This window comes from Lactuca virosa, chromosome 4, assembly GCF_052849685.1.
Source record: "Lactuca virosa cultivar CGN04683 chromosome 4, Lactuca_virosa_CGN04683_v6, whole genome shotgun sequence".
Lineage (NCBI taxonomy): Eukaryota > Viridiplantae > Streptophyta > Magnoliopsida > Asterales > Asteraceae > Lactuca > Lactuca virosa.
Window position 1 is genome coordinate 507,665,288 of NC_136429.1, and position 15,989 is coordinate 507,681,276.

General features: G+C 40.3%; 1 pseudogene; it reads left to right on the plus strand.

The window, feature by feature from the left end:
* Positions 1-14,075: 14,075 nt before the first annotated feature.
* On the plus strand, positions 14,076-15,547 carry LOC145109377 (putative galacturonosyltransferase-like 1 pseudogene; annotated as a pseudogene).
* The last annotated feature ends 442 nt before the right edge of the window (positions 15,548-15,989 follow it).

Sequence of the window (15,989 nt, forward strand, 5' to 3'; positions counted from 1 at the left end):
TCTTGTTCTCACATTTGGTATCAGAGCTTGAGTGCTTGTCCTTTGAATCCATAAGATCAGATTATAGTTGATTCGAGATTACCTTGGTATTTCGATCATTTCTCTGTTCAGGATAAAAGTTCTTCTATATACCACTTTTGCTCAAGATATCTTAACTTCAATGGCTGCTTCTAATACTCAACAAATGTACTCAATGCAAATAGCAAATAGCGTGGGTTACCCTACACGTGCCCCACTGCTAGTTGTTGAAGAATATGATCACTGGAAAGTTAGAATGGAAAGATTTTTACTTGAAAAGAGAAAGGTGAATCTATCTGGAGATCCGTTAAAGAAGGTCCTCATGTTCCAGTTCGAACCGTTGTTAGATATGTTGTTGCAACTCTCTTGGGACAGGATCAACAACGTCAAGCACCTCTCACTGCTGATGATCTCGAAAAGTTGCATGCTGATCAAGTTGCCTTTTCAGAAATGGTGTTTGGTGTTCCAGCTTCTCTCTTTGAGCACATCAAACTGTGCAAGTCCGCAAAAGAGATTTGGGACACACTTCAAGATTTGTTTGAAGGGTCAGAGAACGTGAAGGATAAGCGTTTGACTTCGGTTGTCAATGAGTTCGACACTTTCACTACAACACCTGGTGAATCTGTTGCCTCAGCTTCAAATAGATATCGAATCGTTGTCAACAACATGACAACTCATGGGATAGTCCGAACTCCACTTGAGTACAATATTAAGTTCATTAACAGTCTAGGAAAGGGATGGGGAAACGTGAAATCATGTCTTCAGAGCAATGGGTCTCTGAAAAAGTTCAAGCTCTATCAACTTTTTGATGAGCTTCAAGGTCATGAGTCAAATGTTGCTCAAACTCTACGCGAACTCCCCGTATGTCCTTTAGCTCTAGTCAGTTCCTATGATCCACAAACTTCCAACCCAACCATTTCGGACCCTCTCACTACTGTTGTTCCATACATTCCTCTTGTCCAATCCTCACCCCAACCGTTCCGGTTCTCACAAACTCTAACTATCAGTCTATGGAGACTTTGAATCCTGATGAAATGGACTCCGAACTACTTTTTCAACAAGAGTTTGCTCTACTTTCCATTAAATACAACCGTCCTTTCAACAAGCCTCACAACAATCGATTCCAAAAACCTCACCACAACAATCATTTTCAAGCTCCTCACCAAAATAATCATCAACCATTCAACAAAACTTCCGAAAATCCTCCAGCCTACAAGCCAAATCTTCCTACTCTGAATCCTACCTCGGAACCTTCACAGATTCCAAAGTCTGAAAAACCCAAGATTATGTGTCAAAAATGTGGACATGCAAATCACTTTGCCAAAGATTGCTTAGCTGAAGTCCCACAAAAACTGAAGATGAAGGACTCTGCTTACTATGCTCGCCAAGCTCAAGAATTAGCTGAAAGTGAAAAGGCTTTTTTTACTACTGTATCAAGAGATGTGGAAGGGTATTGGTCGTCTGGATATGATGATGACATAACCATTGGCAGAAACATGTGTCTTATGGCTCGATAAGAAATTGAATCTGATGAAGGCTATTGGTCGTCTGGGTCCGAAAGAGATGATGAAGATGCTGAGTCGAACTACTTCTACATGGCTACCAACGATACACCTGGCAGAAGCATCGTTCAACGGGTAAAATCTATGATTACTAATAATAATTTTAATTTGTCTCTTTTAGAACCGTATCTAACCCAGATCCAATCAGATATGAACATCATTTACAAAGCCTATGAGTCAGCCATAGAAGCCAGTGAGAAGAAGGACAGTGAATTGAGTCTTCTTAGGTTACGTTTCGAGGATAAGAAGTTAAGAATAGAGTCTTTAGAACATGAGCTTGTAATGTCAAATGATGAATGTATCATTCTTAAGGACAAATGTAAAATCACTTATTCGGAAAGAAATGTTTTAATTTCTGATAACAAACGTCTTATTGCTAAGATTGATGTCATGCACCATGCCATAGACATACTTGAAGAAAATGAACGGATGACTCATAATTTTCGTCATCCTTGGTCAAAAGCTCCTGGTCTCAAAAGCGAGTTTCCGAAACCAGTTGTTCGTCCCTTAAAGGAGTTACAAAATATGACTTTTATGGGAGATGTTTCGAACATTAAACATTCGGATACACCTGTTTCTCCCTTGTCACCCCTTCATGAGACTTCTGATCATTCTGCATCCCTGATTCCTGATTTTAAGCCTATAGTTGTCAAGAGTCCCGATTCCATGCAATTTCCGCCTTTGATAAACCTGGACCAAAATCGGACCTCGGAACTCAACTCTAGTACTCCAAAGTCTGTTGTTCAAAATCCGAACCACAACCCTCCTAACAACTGTGTTGTTGAGGAAATTTTTCCGGAATCAACTGAACCTAAAAATTCAGATTGTGTTTGGGCATCTTTAGATAGTGATGTTGATGAGTCAATCTCATGTGATTCGGAACCTCAAGTGATTTCCAAAACAAATCTAGTTCCCATTACGCCTATGTTCAACAATCCCTTAGTAGGATAAACTTCTAAATCTTTGTCTCATTCCAAAAGAAAGCAAATGTTAAATAGGAAGGATATTGTAGATCCTAAAGTGGAAGCTCGGAATGCACACAAAAAGGAAGTTAAGACTAGATAAAATTCAAGATTCCTTGAGAACTACAAAAAGAGTGTATCTCGGAATTCTCATTCATCAACCCATAGTCAAAACTCCTTCACACCCACTAAGATCCTCAAGAGGCCTTCCAATCCTCCCAGTCTTGTAGAATAAAAGAAAGCCGTCAGTCCCACTCAGGAAAAAGTCAAGTGTAAGCACCACATCTGTCTGAAACACCTCTCATCGGACTGTTTCATTGGTTTTCATTGCAAAAACTGATGGTATAATTTTTAAACCTCAACTTTCAAAATCAAATGTGCCATCAACCCAAACAAAAAGTGTTAAGAAAAAAAATTCTTCAAAATCTTCAAAACAAAACCTTCTTTGGAAAGTCAAAATACACAATGATGAAACAACAACTCTGGTAGACAAAGTAACTCCGGAAGTTGAATGTCCAAAGAAAGTTGTTCCGAACTGTCATGTCATTGAGTATGACTACAGAATAGATGAAAGAACCATGACCTTCTATTTGTTTCCTAAGGAATCTCGGAACAAACCTTCCAAACCATCTGTTGCTCAAAAGTCACAACCGAAGCCTAAGACTCGTGCCTTTGTCCCAAAACCTAACTCGGAGCCTAAAAGCTCCACCACTCACTAATTTTGCAGGCACTTTGTGCTTCAGATCAAGAGAAAATATTATATATTGATAGTGCTTTCTCCATGCACATGACGGGGCAGAAGGACTTTCTGCGATGTCTCAAACTTGCACCAAATGCAGGCTATGTGACGTATGGCAACAACTCCAATTATCAGATCCAAGGTTATGGCATCCTTACCAATGGCAACTTCTCTATTTCGAACATGGCATATGTAGTTGACTTAAAGCACAATTTTATAAGTGTGGCTCAACTCACTGATGCAAATCGTCGAGTTGAATTCTACAAGAAACATAGCTACGTCATGTCCGAAGATCGAAAGGAATGCTTGACCAAGTCCAATCGCAACAAGAACATGTATCCTCTTGATATCAACATGATCATTGGCAAGCCCCAACTTTGCTTACGCTCAAAATTTGTTCCTGACGTCAGTTGGGTATGGCATAAGAGGCTTGCTCACTTGAACTTTACATATATGAATGATCTTGTTTCGGGTGAAATGGTTAGAGGTTTGCCACTCCTCAAGTTCGAAAATGATCATTTATGTGCTGCATGTGAGTTTGGAAAGCAATCAAAGAATGGTCATCCCATCATCATTGAAAAATCAATCTCGGAACCATTAGAACTTCTACACATTGATCTGTGTGGACCATCAACAGTAGAGAGTTTGCATCACAAAAAGTACATTCTTGTGATTGTGGATGACTTTACTAGGTTCACCTAGGTCTTCTTCCTAAGGCTGAAATCAGAAACAGCCTCCGAGCTCATCAACTTTATCAAAGGAATTGAAGCTCTCATCAAACTCCTTGTAAGGAGAATCCGAAGTGACAATGGTTCGGAATTTACTGACTCCACCATTGAAAACTTCCTTACCGAGAAGGGCATCGACCATAATTTTTCTGCTCCATACACTCCTCAACAAAATGGTGTAGTCAAACGACGAAACAGAACACTTGTTGAAGCTGCTCGATCCATGCTCAATTTTGCAAATCTTCCACTCAATCTTTGGGCTGAAGCTGTTTCTACACCATGCTTTACTCAGAATAGAAGTATCATCAATCGACGCCTCAACAAAACACCGTATGAAGCCATGAATGGTCGGAAGCCAACAATCTCGTTTCTTCATGTTTTTCGGATGCAGATGCTTCATCAAGAACAACCGTGATCAGCTTACCAAGTTTCAACCCAAAGCTGATGAAGCCATCTTCCTTGGATACTCTGCTAAATCAAAGGCTTATCGAGTTCTTAATCGGAGAACTCGTGTTCTGGAAGAAAGCTTTGATGTTACCTTTGATTACAATTTTTTTCGGAATTCTGGCCCAACACACATTATGGAGTCTGATGCTCCAGCGCCATGATGTCCGAACCAGCAAACAATCTTTGAAGTTAACTTTGAGACCTTGTTCGGACCCTCAGAAACGGCTCTTGATTCGGAATCCCGAACAAGACCAACCACACCCGAAGCTCCGGTCTCGCAAAACGTCTCCGATCCAACTCCTAGTCTTCCTCCATTTGATTCCGAACCGTTTCAACCTTCTCAGGTTGAGGGGGAGAATGGTCATTGTTCCCTTGAATCAAATGTGGATAGATTTCAAGATGCAGCTGCTGAATTCGATTCCAATCCTATCAACATCGATGATGATGCAAACTTCTTTGAATTCCCACCTGAAGATGACGTCAACCTATCCAGTTCAGAAGTTCAGGGGGAGCATCATCCACACGTTCAAACAAATTCAAGGGGAGCAACATAACCCCATTGTTGATATTGGATCATCTGATGCACAAGAACTTCCGAGATTACTTGTTTGGACCAAGGATCATCCTCCGAACCAAGTCATTGGAAACCCAAACGCTAGTGTACAAAATCGCTCCGCTACAAGTCTTCAAAATGAATGTCATTTATCGGAATATATCTCTATTGTTGAACCCAAATCCATCAAAGAAGCACTTGACCATGCTGATTGGATTACAGTCATGCAAGAAGAATTGGCAGAATTTGACAGAAATGAAGTTTAGACTCTCGTCCCTCCTCCTCAGAATCATCCCATCGTTGGTACTAGATGGGTGTTTCAGAACAAATTAGATGATGGAGGAGTTATCATTCGAAACAAAGCAATATTGGTGGCTAAAGGATTTACACAGATTGAAGGGCTTGAGTACGATGAGACCTTTGCTCCTGTTGTACGTCGTGAAGCTATCAGCATCTTTCTTGCTTATGCTACTCATAAAGTATTCAAGGTTTACCAGATTGATGTCAAAAGTGATTTTCTAAGTGGTGAACTCGAAACTGAAGTATATCTTCAATAGCCTCCCGGTTTTGTCAATCTATCATATCTAAACTATTGTTACACACTCCAGAAAGTTGTCTATGGCCTTAAGCAAGCTCCTCACGCATGGTACGAGACCCTCACTGATTTTCTCAAGCGTTCAGGATTTCAAAGAGGAATTCTAGATCCTACTCTGTTCCGAAGGTCAAATGGAAAGCATCTCATGCTGGTCCAACTATATGTTAACGACATCATTTTCGGATCCACCGATTCTTCAATGGTTGCTGACTTTGCTAAGTTAATGGTCAGTAGATTTCAAATGAGTATGAATAGGGAATTAAGCTTCTTTCTTGGCTCCAAGTCAAACTGACAAATAGAGGAATTTTCATTCACCAAGAGAAGTATATTTCAGAACTCCTCAAAAAGTACTCAATGGAAACCTGTGCCTCAGCCAAGGTACCAATGGGTTTCGGACACAAGATCTTTTCGGACCCTTCAGGTGTAGCAGTTGATGAAAAGAAGTACAGAGGAATGATTGGATCCCTACTCTATCTCACAGCAAGTCATCCAGACATCATGTTTTCAATATGTTTATGTGCCAGATTTCAAGTCAACCCAAAGATGTCTCATCTTTTGGCTATTAAGCAAATATTCCGATACCTCAAAGGTACAAAGAATCTCGGAATCTGGTACCCAGTAAATGAGAGTTTCCTACTTCAAGCATATTCAGATTCAAACTATGGTGGTCTGCAATTGGACCGAAAAAGCACATTTGGTGGCTGTCAATTTTTAGGTGGTCGATTGGTTAGTTGGTTATCCAAGAAGCAGAACTGTATTGCACTCTCTACAGCCGAAGCACAATACATTGATGCTGCCAGCTGTACCTCTCAAGTTCTCTAGATGAAATCTCAACTTTTGTATTATGGTTACCGCTTTCAACGCATTCCGATCTATTGTGATTCTTAAAGTGCCATTGCGATTTCGCACAATCCAATTCAGCACTCCATGACGAAGCACATTGACATACGGTACCATTTCATAAAAGATCATGTCTTAAATGGAAACATTGAACTCATTTTTGTTCCATCTGACGATGAAATTGCTGATGTCTTTACTAAGGCATTAGACGAAACCAAATTCAATGGGTTTCTTAACAAAATGGGTATGATGTCTGATCCTCAGTTCTTTCAAGAGTCTTGCACTCTCTGATGGAAACATCAGAAAGAAATTGGTTCTGAATTCAAAATCATTTTTCATCTCGGAACTATTGTCTCTCGGAATACATAGGATCATTTTACTTGTCTTTATCTCTAACCACCACTTGAGTTTTAAGTTGTACAGTTCATTTTATCATATGATGTACATAGCCCACATAGTTACATTGGTACACATTTCACCTCGGAACTTACTTCATAAGGCCATCCCTGAATTCAAATCTAGAAAAGGTATTGTATTCTAAACTCCAGAAGTTTCTCAAATTATGCTCCATAAATTCTTTCAAAATGCACTCCGGAACGTTTCAGTGATCATCCTGGAACTTCAAAACTCTGATTTTCAAAACTCTGTTCCGGAATCTCAAAACCTTGCTTCTTAATTTCTAAAATTTTTGCTCCGGAACTTTTAAAATCTTGCTCTAGAATTTCAAGGTATCATTCCGGAACTTATACAATCTTATTCTGGAATTTCATCTCAAATTTTTCTCTCCGGAATCTTTTCATCATTTTTGCTCCGGAATCTCTTTATAACTTTTGTCTCTGGAATTTTCAAAATCACTACGGACCATTTTAAGCTCATTTGCTTCATTCCGGAACAAATCATAAACTTTCATCCTGGACTTCTCATTTTATGCAAATCATTTTCAAAACTTCCGAAACACCATTGTTCCGGAATCAAACTTTGTGCAGTCCAAAGGTTTATAAGGCGAAACGTGTTCCAACGGTTACTTTTATCGATACCTATCCTGTATCCTCGAAATCCGTTCCACGATTGCTCGTCTCCAAAAAGCAAACATCCCATCACTCAAACGACGGTTCCTTATTTTTGCCTTGAGCCAATAAGAACTTTTTTCATCACAGGTCAAATCACCCTAAATATAGCAAAACATTAAATGTGAACCGTTTCCAATTTCGGATTTCATCATTACCTTTCTTTACCCGGCCCGTTTTCATCACCTATATAAACCTTCTTATACCCTCTATTACCTTTTTACGCTCACAAAACCTCCAACTCATCTCCTTCATACATTCAAGCTGTTTTTCAAGCTCGCACCTGTTCTTCAATGGCATATTCTTCTTCGCCCACAAAAATCGAACAAGCCGCTCCCAAAATCACGAAAGCTGCTGCCAAGAAGAAATCATCAAAGGGATCTTCATCATCATAGTCGTCTGAACCTTTCCTTAGGGATACGACACAACTTTTCTCGCTAAATCCTATGGATTTTGATGAACCCATTCGAGTAATGATCGAGTTCATTTCCAATCATCCCATCTCCACTCCCCTCACTAAAATCCCAGAACCACCACTCCCACTCTCTCTTCTTCTCACAGCCTTTGAAAGGGTTCAAATCTTCAATACTATTCTGGGAACTAAAATCACTGGTGATCGCATCGTGCCAATCCATAAGTATACCTTCCTAAATGCGATCGAAGTTAAGGAAAATCCCAAGGAATTCAAAGTTCAAGAACCAACTTCCGAGGAATTTCAACAGTTCTTGAACCACATTGGCTACGATCAAGAGTACAAGGCGAAAGAGTTCAAGAAATCAGCCGTGTCTAGTCTTTGGACCGTTCTGATGCACTTCATCATCCGTGGGTTGTCCGGAAAGCATGGAGGTATGGACACCCTTAGCAAAGACTGGTTATACGTCGTTTACAGCATCTTCTCCGGAAAAGAAAACGTTGTGCATCTTCCAGAAGTTCGGTGGCAAGACTTCCGAAAATTCACCATCAAAAGGAAGGCTAACGAAATCTCAAGCCCTAGGTTTTGGGCACTGACGATCCAACAACTCTACAAAGAGAGGTACGAACCAATTCCGGTGGCAACTATTCCGAAAAGAGGTATATGTTACTTTCAAAACTATTAAACATTATCGCATTCCGTACCAATCTTCCTTTAGACCAATTCAACGTTTGCTTGAACATATGTTGGCCATTATTCCTTCCGGATCTATTAATTTGAAATACCACTTGGAGACTTCGGTTGTGTATGACCCAACACAACCTGCCACCGTCTCCATTAAGCCCACTCCGGAAGTGGCCAAACATACTTCGTCCGGAGGAAAGAAAAAGAAGTCCGCTAAAAGAAAGACTTCTCCCTCAAAGCCAATCGCCAAAAAGAGATCCAAAGTTGACCCCTCCTCTGAACAGGAAGGAGTCAAGGACATTCAGGATGACTCTGGCCATCCGTCTACCCCACCTGCCCACTCATCCGAGGTACCCCTCGATGTTTCAAAAACACAAGCACACACTCACGGGGAGTCTGCTCATAATCCACCCTCACCTTCCCAAAAGGTGATGCCGGTGTTGATGATAGTTCCCCCCCCCCCCCCCCCCCCCCCCCGTGGAACACACCCACGTGTCACTTTTGATATCCCAATTTCTTCAACACACGCACGGTCCGGAAGCCCTGTTCCGAACCCCAAGCATTTCGAAGCGGGAGCTGTCCCTCCTACTTCAGATGCCTCAACTGGTCTAATACCCGGAAGGAGTACAGGACGACCAGGCGTTAACGACCCGCTATGGGAAGATTTTGTTGACAGGGCCAAGTCTCGACATCCGGAACTCACAAGATCCCAGGTGGAAGCAACCCTCATCTCCATGAGGAATAGGGCAATCCAAAGTAACATGCCCTGCGTGGTCCCTACTGATGACGTAACCGACTTGGAATTTGCTTCCGGAGAAACTCCCACAAATCCACTTCATAATGCAATGCATTCCAATCCTAATGAAGAGCTATATGATGAAGTAATGTTTGACGAGGAAGGAGCCTCAAGCGCTGCTCCTAAGATGTTTTCCTCATTTCCATTCCCTTCCAAGCCTTTTCACATATAGGCCAGATTTGGATTTCGGACTCTCCTCCTCTTCTTCGGAACCAACTGATGAACAACACAATAAGGAGGATCATGTCAAAGACACTCTTGAAGGTGAAACTGAGTCCACCCCCAAGAACATCAACGTTGTTCCCACTCCTCCTAAATCTCCTCAACAACAACCTAATCGAGAAGCTAACAAGAACAAGTCACGGGATTCCACTTCTGACACCGGATATTCTGCAGGAAACTACGTCGATCTGTGTGCCCTCCTTGAAATCCGAGACTATGTTTCTGATACCATGAAGAAGGTGAACGCAATAGAAGCTTCAGTGGCCAGACTCAACACCATACTTGACGTCAAGGTTTCCAGATTGGACTCTAAACTGGATGCAATCCTGAAATCCTTGTCCGCAACCAACACGTCCAGACCAACCATTGCTGAATGTGAAGCCCAACTTGATCATCTTATCTCTCTCCGGCTCAAACACACTATCAAAGAAGTTGAACACAACTATGATGCTTCTTTTGATCATTACTTGGATACAATCACCCAGATGCTGAAGGTCCATGATGACCTAGTTGCTGCCAACAATGATCTCATTAAGAAAACTCATGTTCGTCATGAGAAGCAGATTCAACGACTAGAGAAAGAGATTCGGAAGAAAGATGAGATTAACCTCATCATGCATCAAGTTCTTCTCAAGCTTCTCAGAGCCTGTTGGAACATCATGGATGTTCCGAACAACAAATTCGATGAAATGTTGTCCATTCTTCAGGAGCTGTTTAACCATCTCAAAGCCCAGGCCCCCACTGCTAAAGCCTATGACACCCTAACCTTTCAACTCAACACCAACTTTCAGAAGGTGTTTGAAAATTTTTCTGATTTGAAGGAGTCTCTTGTACTTACACTGGTTTTCATGCCCACCGTTGCAAGAGGGGGAGAAGGCCCAAGTCAACCCTGGAAATCTGCCTCGGAATATCAATTCCGAGATGAAAATGAAAATTTTGATGACAATATTCAAGTTCTTTCAGGTATCCTAGGTGTTGATGATGATGATGACAGCGACGATGAGGATGTGTTTGTAACAAATGGAGTGTTACCTTTGCAAGCTCCAACGAAGTTCCCTGCCAAGACCCTTACAGAGGAAGAAAAATGAATATGGTTAGCAGTATCATGGCCATCCACTGTGGCTGAAGTCCTTCACAAAAGCATTGAAATGGCTAAGGCCAAAAGTGAACTGACTGCTGATGCCTTCCGAGCCACTACCTCGGTGCTGCCTCCTATTCCGGCTCCAAAACTTGCTCCAATCGACGAAGGCTCTCCACTCCGGAAGCTAGATGAAATTTTGGAAGAGCCTCTGCCTTCCTCTCCTCCAAAGTTTACAATCGATGAAAATATGCAGCATATCCTCTCCACTCTTTAGAAGCAACAAGACAAGGGTAAGAAGCCCATCACTGAAAGCCATCAAGCTCACTACTATGGACCTCCACCAAAGCCAAAATTCGGCTGGTGTCAAGAAGAGATCCTTCAAGCCCTTGAAGAGAGCATCCAGATTCAATCTTTTAAGGATGACAATCCCCATCCGATGCTAGAGATCTCTCCCCTCTGTCGTGAAGGAATCCTAAAGGATGTCGACATAGTGTCGTTCATGTACTATGACATCCCCAATAATGATTCGGAACAACTTGACCTTCCTCTTTCTCCCTTCAACAAGTTCTACACGAAATTTGCTCCTCTCCATCCGGAGGATGATCCTCAAATGATCATCCGAACTGAACATGAAAGACTGAAAACCTTTTATGACAATAACGCACTTCCTCTCAAAGAAGTTTGGTCTCGGAAAAGGATTACTAAGATTTCCGGATTCGGAAGGAAAAATCTGACAAAGTTTGAACTCAATTGCATTCTATTCCGGTATCACATCTTTCGGAACAAACCAACCTACAAGACCATTACTGATGCTGATTTCCATGCTCTTAATCCAAATGATATCCTGACTATTGCTGCTCACTTCTGAAGCATCCAGTCAGATGATCTCAATATGGGAGCTTACAATTCTGCCTTAAGCTTTCTTAAGGATTATGTTGCTGAGTTTTGTAGATGTGATTATGAATTGGCCAACCTGTTCAGAACAGATAAATATTTGGCCAAAATCGACTTCAAACTTCCTGAAGCTGAAATCCTTGCGGAAGGACCCATCGATGAACCGGTGTTAGGCTTTGTCTACCTTCAAAGAAAAACAAATCAGAAGGACTTCTTCCGAGTTCAAGACAAGCACCTGGTTCCCACTAAGGCTCTTCAGAAGTTCATCAGTCGAGCATCCAAGTCCGAAGCTCCAAAGCATATGAAGACAAAGTTCATAAGCCAACTTCAATGGTACATTGCGGTTAGAGAATGGCTATACACGACATACGTTTTCATCAAGGAAGACTCAAGCTAGACTTACCAGATTGCTAAGTTCACTTAGGGGGAGATTGTTGGAACCTGAAAGTGAACCTCTAGCAATCTCTGTCCTTGTATGTTCTGTGGCAAGTCAGTTCCGAAGTCAGATGGTGTTCCAGAGTCAATCAGTGTTCCAGAGTGAAATTGGTGTGCGGAACAAAGTCTATGTTCCGGAGTTGTTGTTTTTGAGCTAGTGTTGTCCGAATGTACTTTTGTCCGTCTGAATTGATTGTATTTGTGATTTAGCTTGATTTAACATGTCATAAGACTTAGTCTCTTTTGTCAAACCTAGATAATCAGAGTGTCAGAAACAACTCTATTATCCGGTCCTATGTTTGTATTTGGTCAGTTCGATGTAACCTGTTCTCCTATTTAAAGGAGCTTTCTATGATAAATCAAGTGACAGATTGTTCAAACAAATATAGCAATATTCTAGTTTACTTCACCTTTCAAGTTATTCTCTCAAACATTCTTCTTGTTATTATCTTTACTTTGATCATTATCTTCTCTCTTCATTAATATCTTGAACACTTTGTTGAAAGCATTAACTCAGACTTGACTGGTCTTGTCAGACTTGACTGGAACATTCCTTAGTAAGCAGACATTGATCTTAAGCATTAACTCAAGGTTTGAGTTCTCAAACCTTGTCCCTGCGCATCAGATCTCTTGTTCTCACAGATATTTACGCATATGCATATAATCTAACTACATTAATATGTAAAACTAACATCGTTTATGGAATCTGTGGTCGAAAACAAAGAAAATTTCAAAGTTAGGGTTATGATTTTTGGATTTTCCAAAATGACATTCAAGCATAGGATATGGGCTATATATATTCTACTCCAGAATGTCCCATTGCCAAAGTAGGTGGTTATGTTGTGTTTGACATGATACAACTAGATTATAAACTAGTTTATTTTTCCAACGTATTTAAGTTGTCATGTTTGACAAACCAAAAAATTGATTATAAGCTAGTTTATTAAATATATTTTTAAACTAGCTTTCGAGGAGTTTTCTAAAATATTCCAAATATACATTTAACTAGTTATAGAAAATTTATTATCTTAAATATCATTATATATATATATATATATATATATATATATATATATATATATATATATATATATATATATATATATATATATATATATCAGCTACCATATTAGCTACTTTTAGCAAACATTATTTTTTATCAGCTTTTTTATAATCTGACAGCTAGCTTTTCAACTATGAGATAGTTTTTCAATTTACAACCGGGACCCAAACATGGCCTTACAACCGGGACCCAAACATGGCCTTAGTTTCCCTCCTAACTCTCCTAACCCACTATTACATCAGTTCCATATTAGATATTTTCTCTTTCCTCTCTTTTCTATCTTTCCCACTCCAAAACATATGAAAATTTATATTTTTCAACTCACTCAACCCACTAAATTTAAAAAAAAAAAATACAAAACAACAAAAGTAAAAGTTTTAAAGCACATGATACAAGAGAGAGAGAAAGAATCGTGTTAGTGAAATCACATAAACAATCCACCACTCACAACCTACTGAGGAAGGAGTGGTGTCTTGGCCGGAGGTACTTGGGGTACTTCCCCTTCATTTTGCCATGACTCCGTCACCTCTAAAATCTACTCATTTGTTAACAACAAGACTTGAACCCTTAAACAGTTGAAAAAATATACATTTCAACAACATCTGAGACCGTTGGATTATAATCCATTTATAAAAGAAACAACCACTTCAACCATTTTAGTATTTCCTATACACTAAGATGTTTTAAACTAAATTTTTTTAACCGACAAATCTAATCTACTTTTAAACTAATAATACTTAAATCTACTTATGTTCACGACGAGACTTGAACCGTCCACCTTAAAAAGGAATGACATCAACTAATACCATTGGACTAATAACCTTTTGGTGCCTTGGACTAAATTATTTATCTGTTTATGAATATTGTTACTAAATACCAGTTTGTATATATTGTAGGCTTAGAGAATATTGTTATTAAATAATTTAAATATATTTTAGACTTAAATCTTCGAACGGTCAAAAGACCAAAGACCATATCATCGTCCACTGATAAGTGGGAAAAAAAAGAGAAAAGATCTATGCTTTCACCAAAGAGATGCCTCCTTCAAATCTCTCTCTCCTATTAACATTTCTGTTACTTATCTCCACCGACGTCATTTCCACCACCACCACCACCGCCGCCGCCCCTCTTTACTTCAAAGAAGCACCCAAATTCTACAACTCACCCAATTGCCTTACCGCCGATGATATCTGCTCCGGTAATGCAGTTCACGTCGCCATGACTCTTGATGCTGCTTACCTCCGGGGATCCATGGCTGCCATTCTTTCCGTCCTTCAACACTCTTCTTGCCCGGAAAACATTCGCTTCCATTTCGTCGCCTCCGCCTCCGCATACACCGACAACATCCAGCTCACACTCGCCACCTCCTTCCCTTACCTCCGTTTCAACGTCTACAGATTCGACGACCCCGCCGTTTTAGGACTCATCTCAACCTCCATTCGCTCCGCCCTCGACTGCCCACTAAACTACGCTCGTAACTACCTCGCCGACCTCCTCCCCGCCTGCGTCAACAAAGTCGTCTACCTCGACTCCGACCTGGTACTCGTCGACGACATTGCTAAGCTCGCCGCCACACCATTCGGAGACGAAACTGATCGCAAAGTCCTCGCCGCACCGGAATACTGCAACGCCAACTTCACATCCTACTTCACGCCGACGTTCTGGTCAAACCCTTCTCTCTCCGCCACATTCTCCGACCGAAAAGCATGTTACTTCAACACCGGAGTCATGGTGATCGATCTTGCAAGGTGGCGCGAGGGAGATTACACCACAAAGATTATAGAATGGATGGAGTTACAGAAAAGAATAAGGATATACGAACTGGGATCACTACCTCCTTTCCTACTTGTTTTCGCCGGAAAGATAGCTCCGGTGGACCACCGATGGAACCAACATGGATTAGGTGGTGATAATTTTCAAGGTCTTTGCCGTGATTTACATCCGGGGCCGGTGAGTTTACTGCATTGGAGTGGGAAAGGGAAGCCATGGGTTAGACTAGATGGGAATAGAGCTTGTCCTTTGGATACACTTTGGGCACCTTACGATCTTTTACAAACTTCAACTGTTCTTGAATCTTGAGGTACAAGAATTTTCAACAATTTTCCCCAAATTATAAATCAAAATACGTCCATTAATACATGTATACATTCGTATGTCTACGTATTTTACCTATACGACTCTATAGACGACTCTAATAAGTCGTTAAAGATCGTTTGAGATAATATTTTGATATGTATCTTTGGGGGAAAAACTGTTGAGTGTAAATTATTACGCCTTTAAAGATAAAGATATATACACGTGCTAGATTTCCATCTTTTTTTACTAGTGTAGTATCGTAGCACACAGAAAAGCTATGTGTTGTAAAAATGATATCAAATGTAAGATATATGACACTCATCTTATCTTATGGTAAAATCAGAGTAATATCTTTGAGCTAAATTCTGCTTTTTAGTTATTTATTTTGTTATATGGTGTTTAAAAATTAGGGATATTATTAGTAACACGTAACAACTTGGATATCTCAAAGATCGTGTATGAAATATTTCCCAAAATTTTTGTGATTTCTACCATGTAGATCGTTGTGAGAATCCAATAAAGAAATGCAATCTGAATTTAAGGAAGAATCCAATATTCAAACACATAATACCTTGTTTTGTTTGGTGTTTTTTTGGGACTGAATTTTTACAAAGAGAAGATTTTGTCTATGTAACAACCAAAATCTTGAATACATAAAAAAGTTAGTTGTTTTCAGTTAAGAATTTGGAGGCAAAATCAAAGATTTAAATGCAATCGTGATCACTATTAGGGGTTCTCTGTCCCTTGGACCCCTCCAGGTGCGATGCCCTTTGGAACTCCACCAGGGGTGCTGCCCACTGCATCACAACCCTACG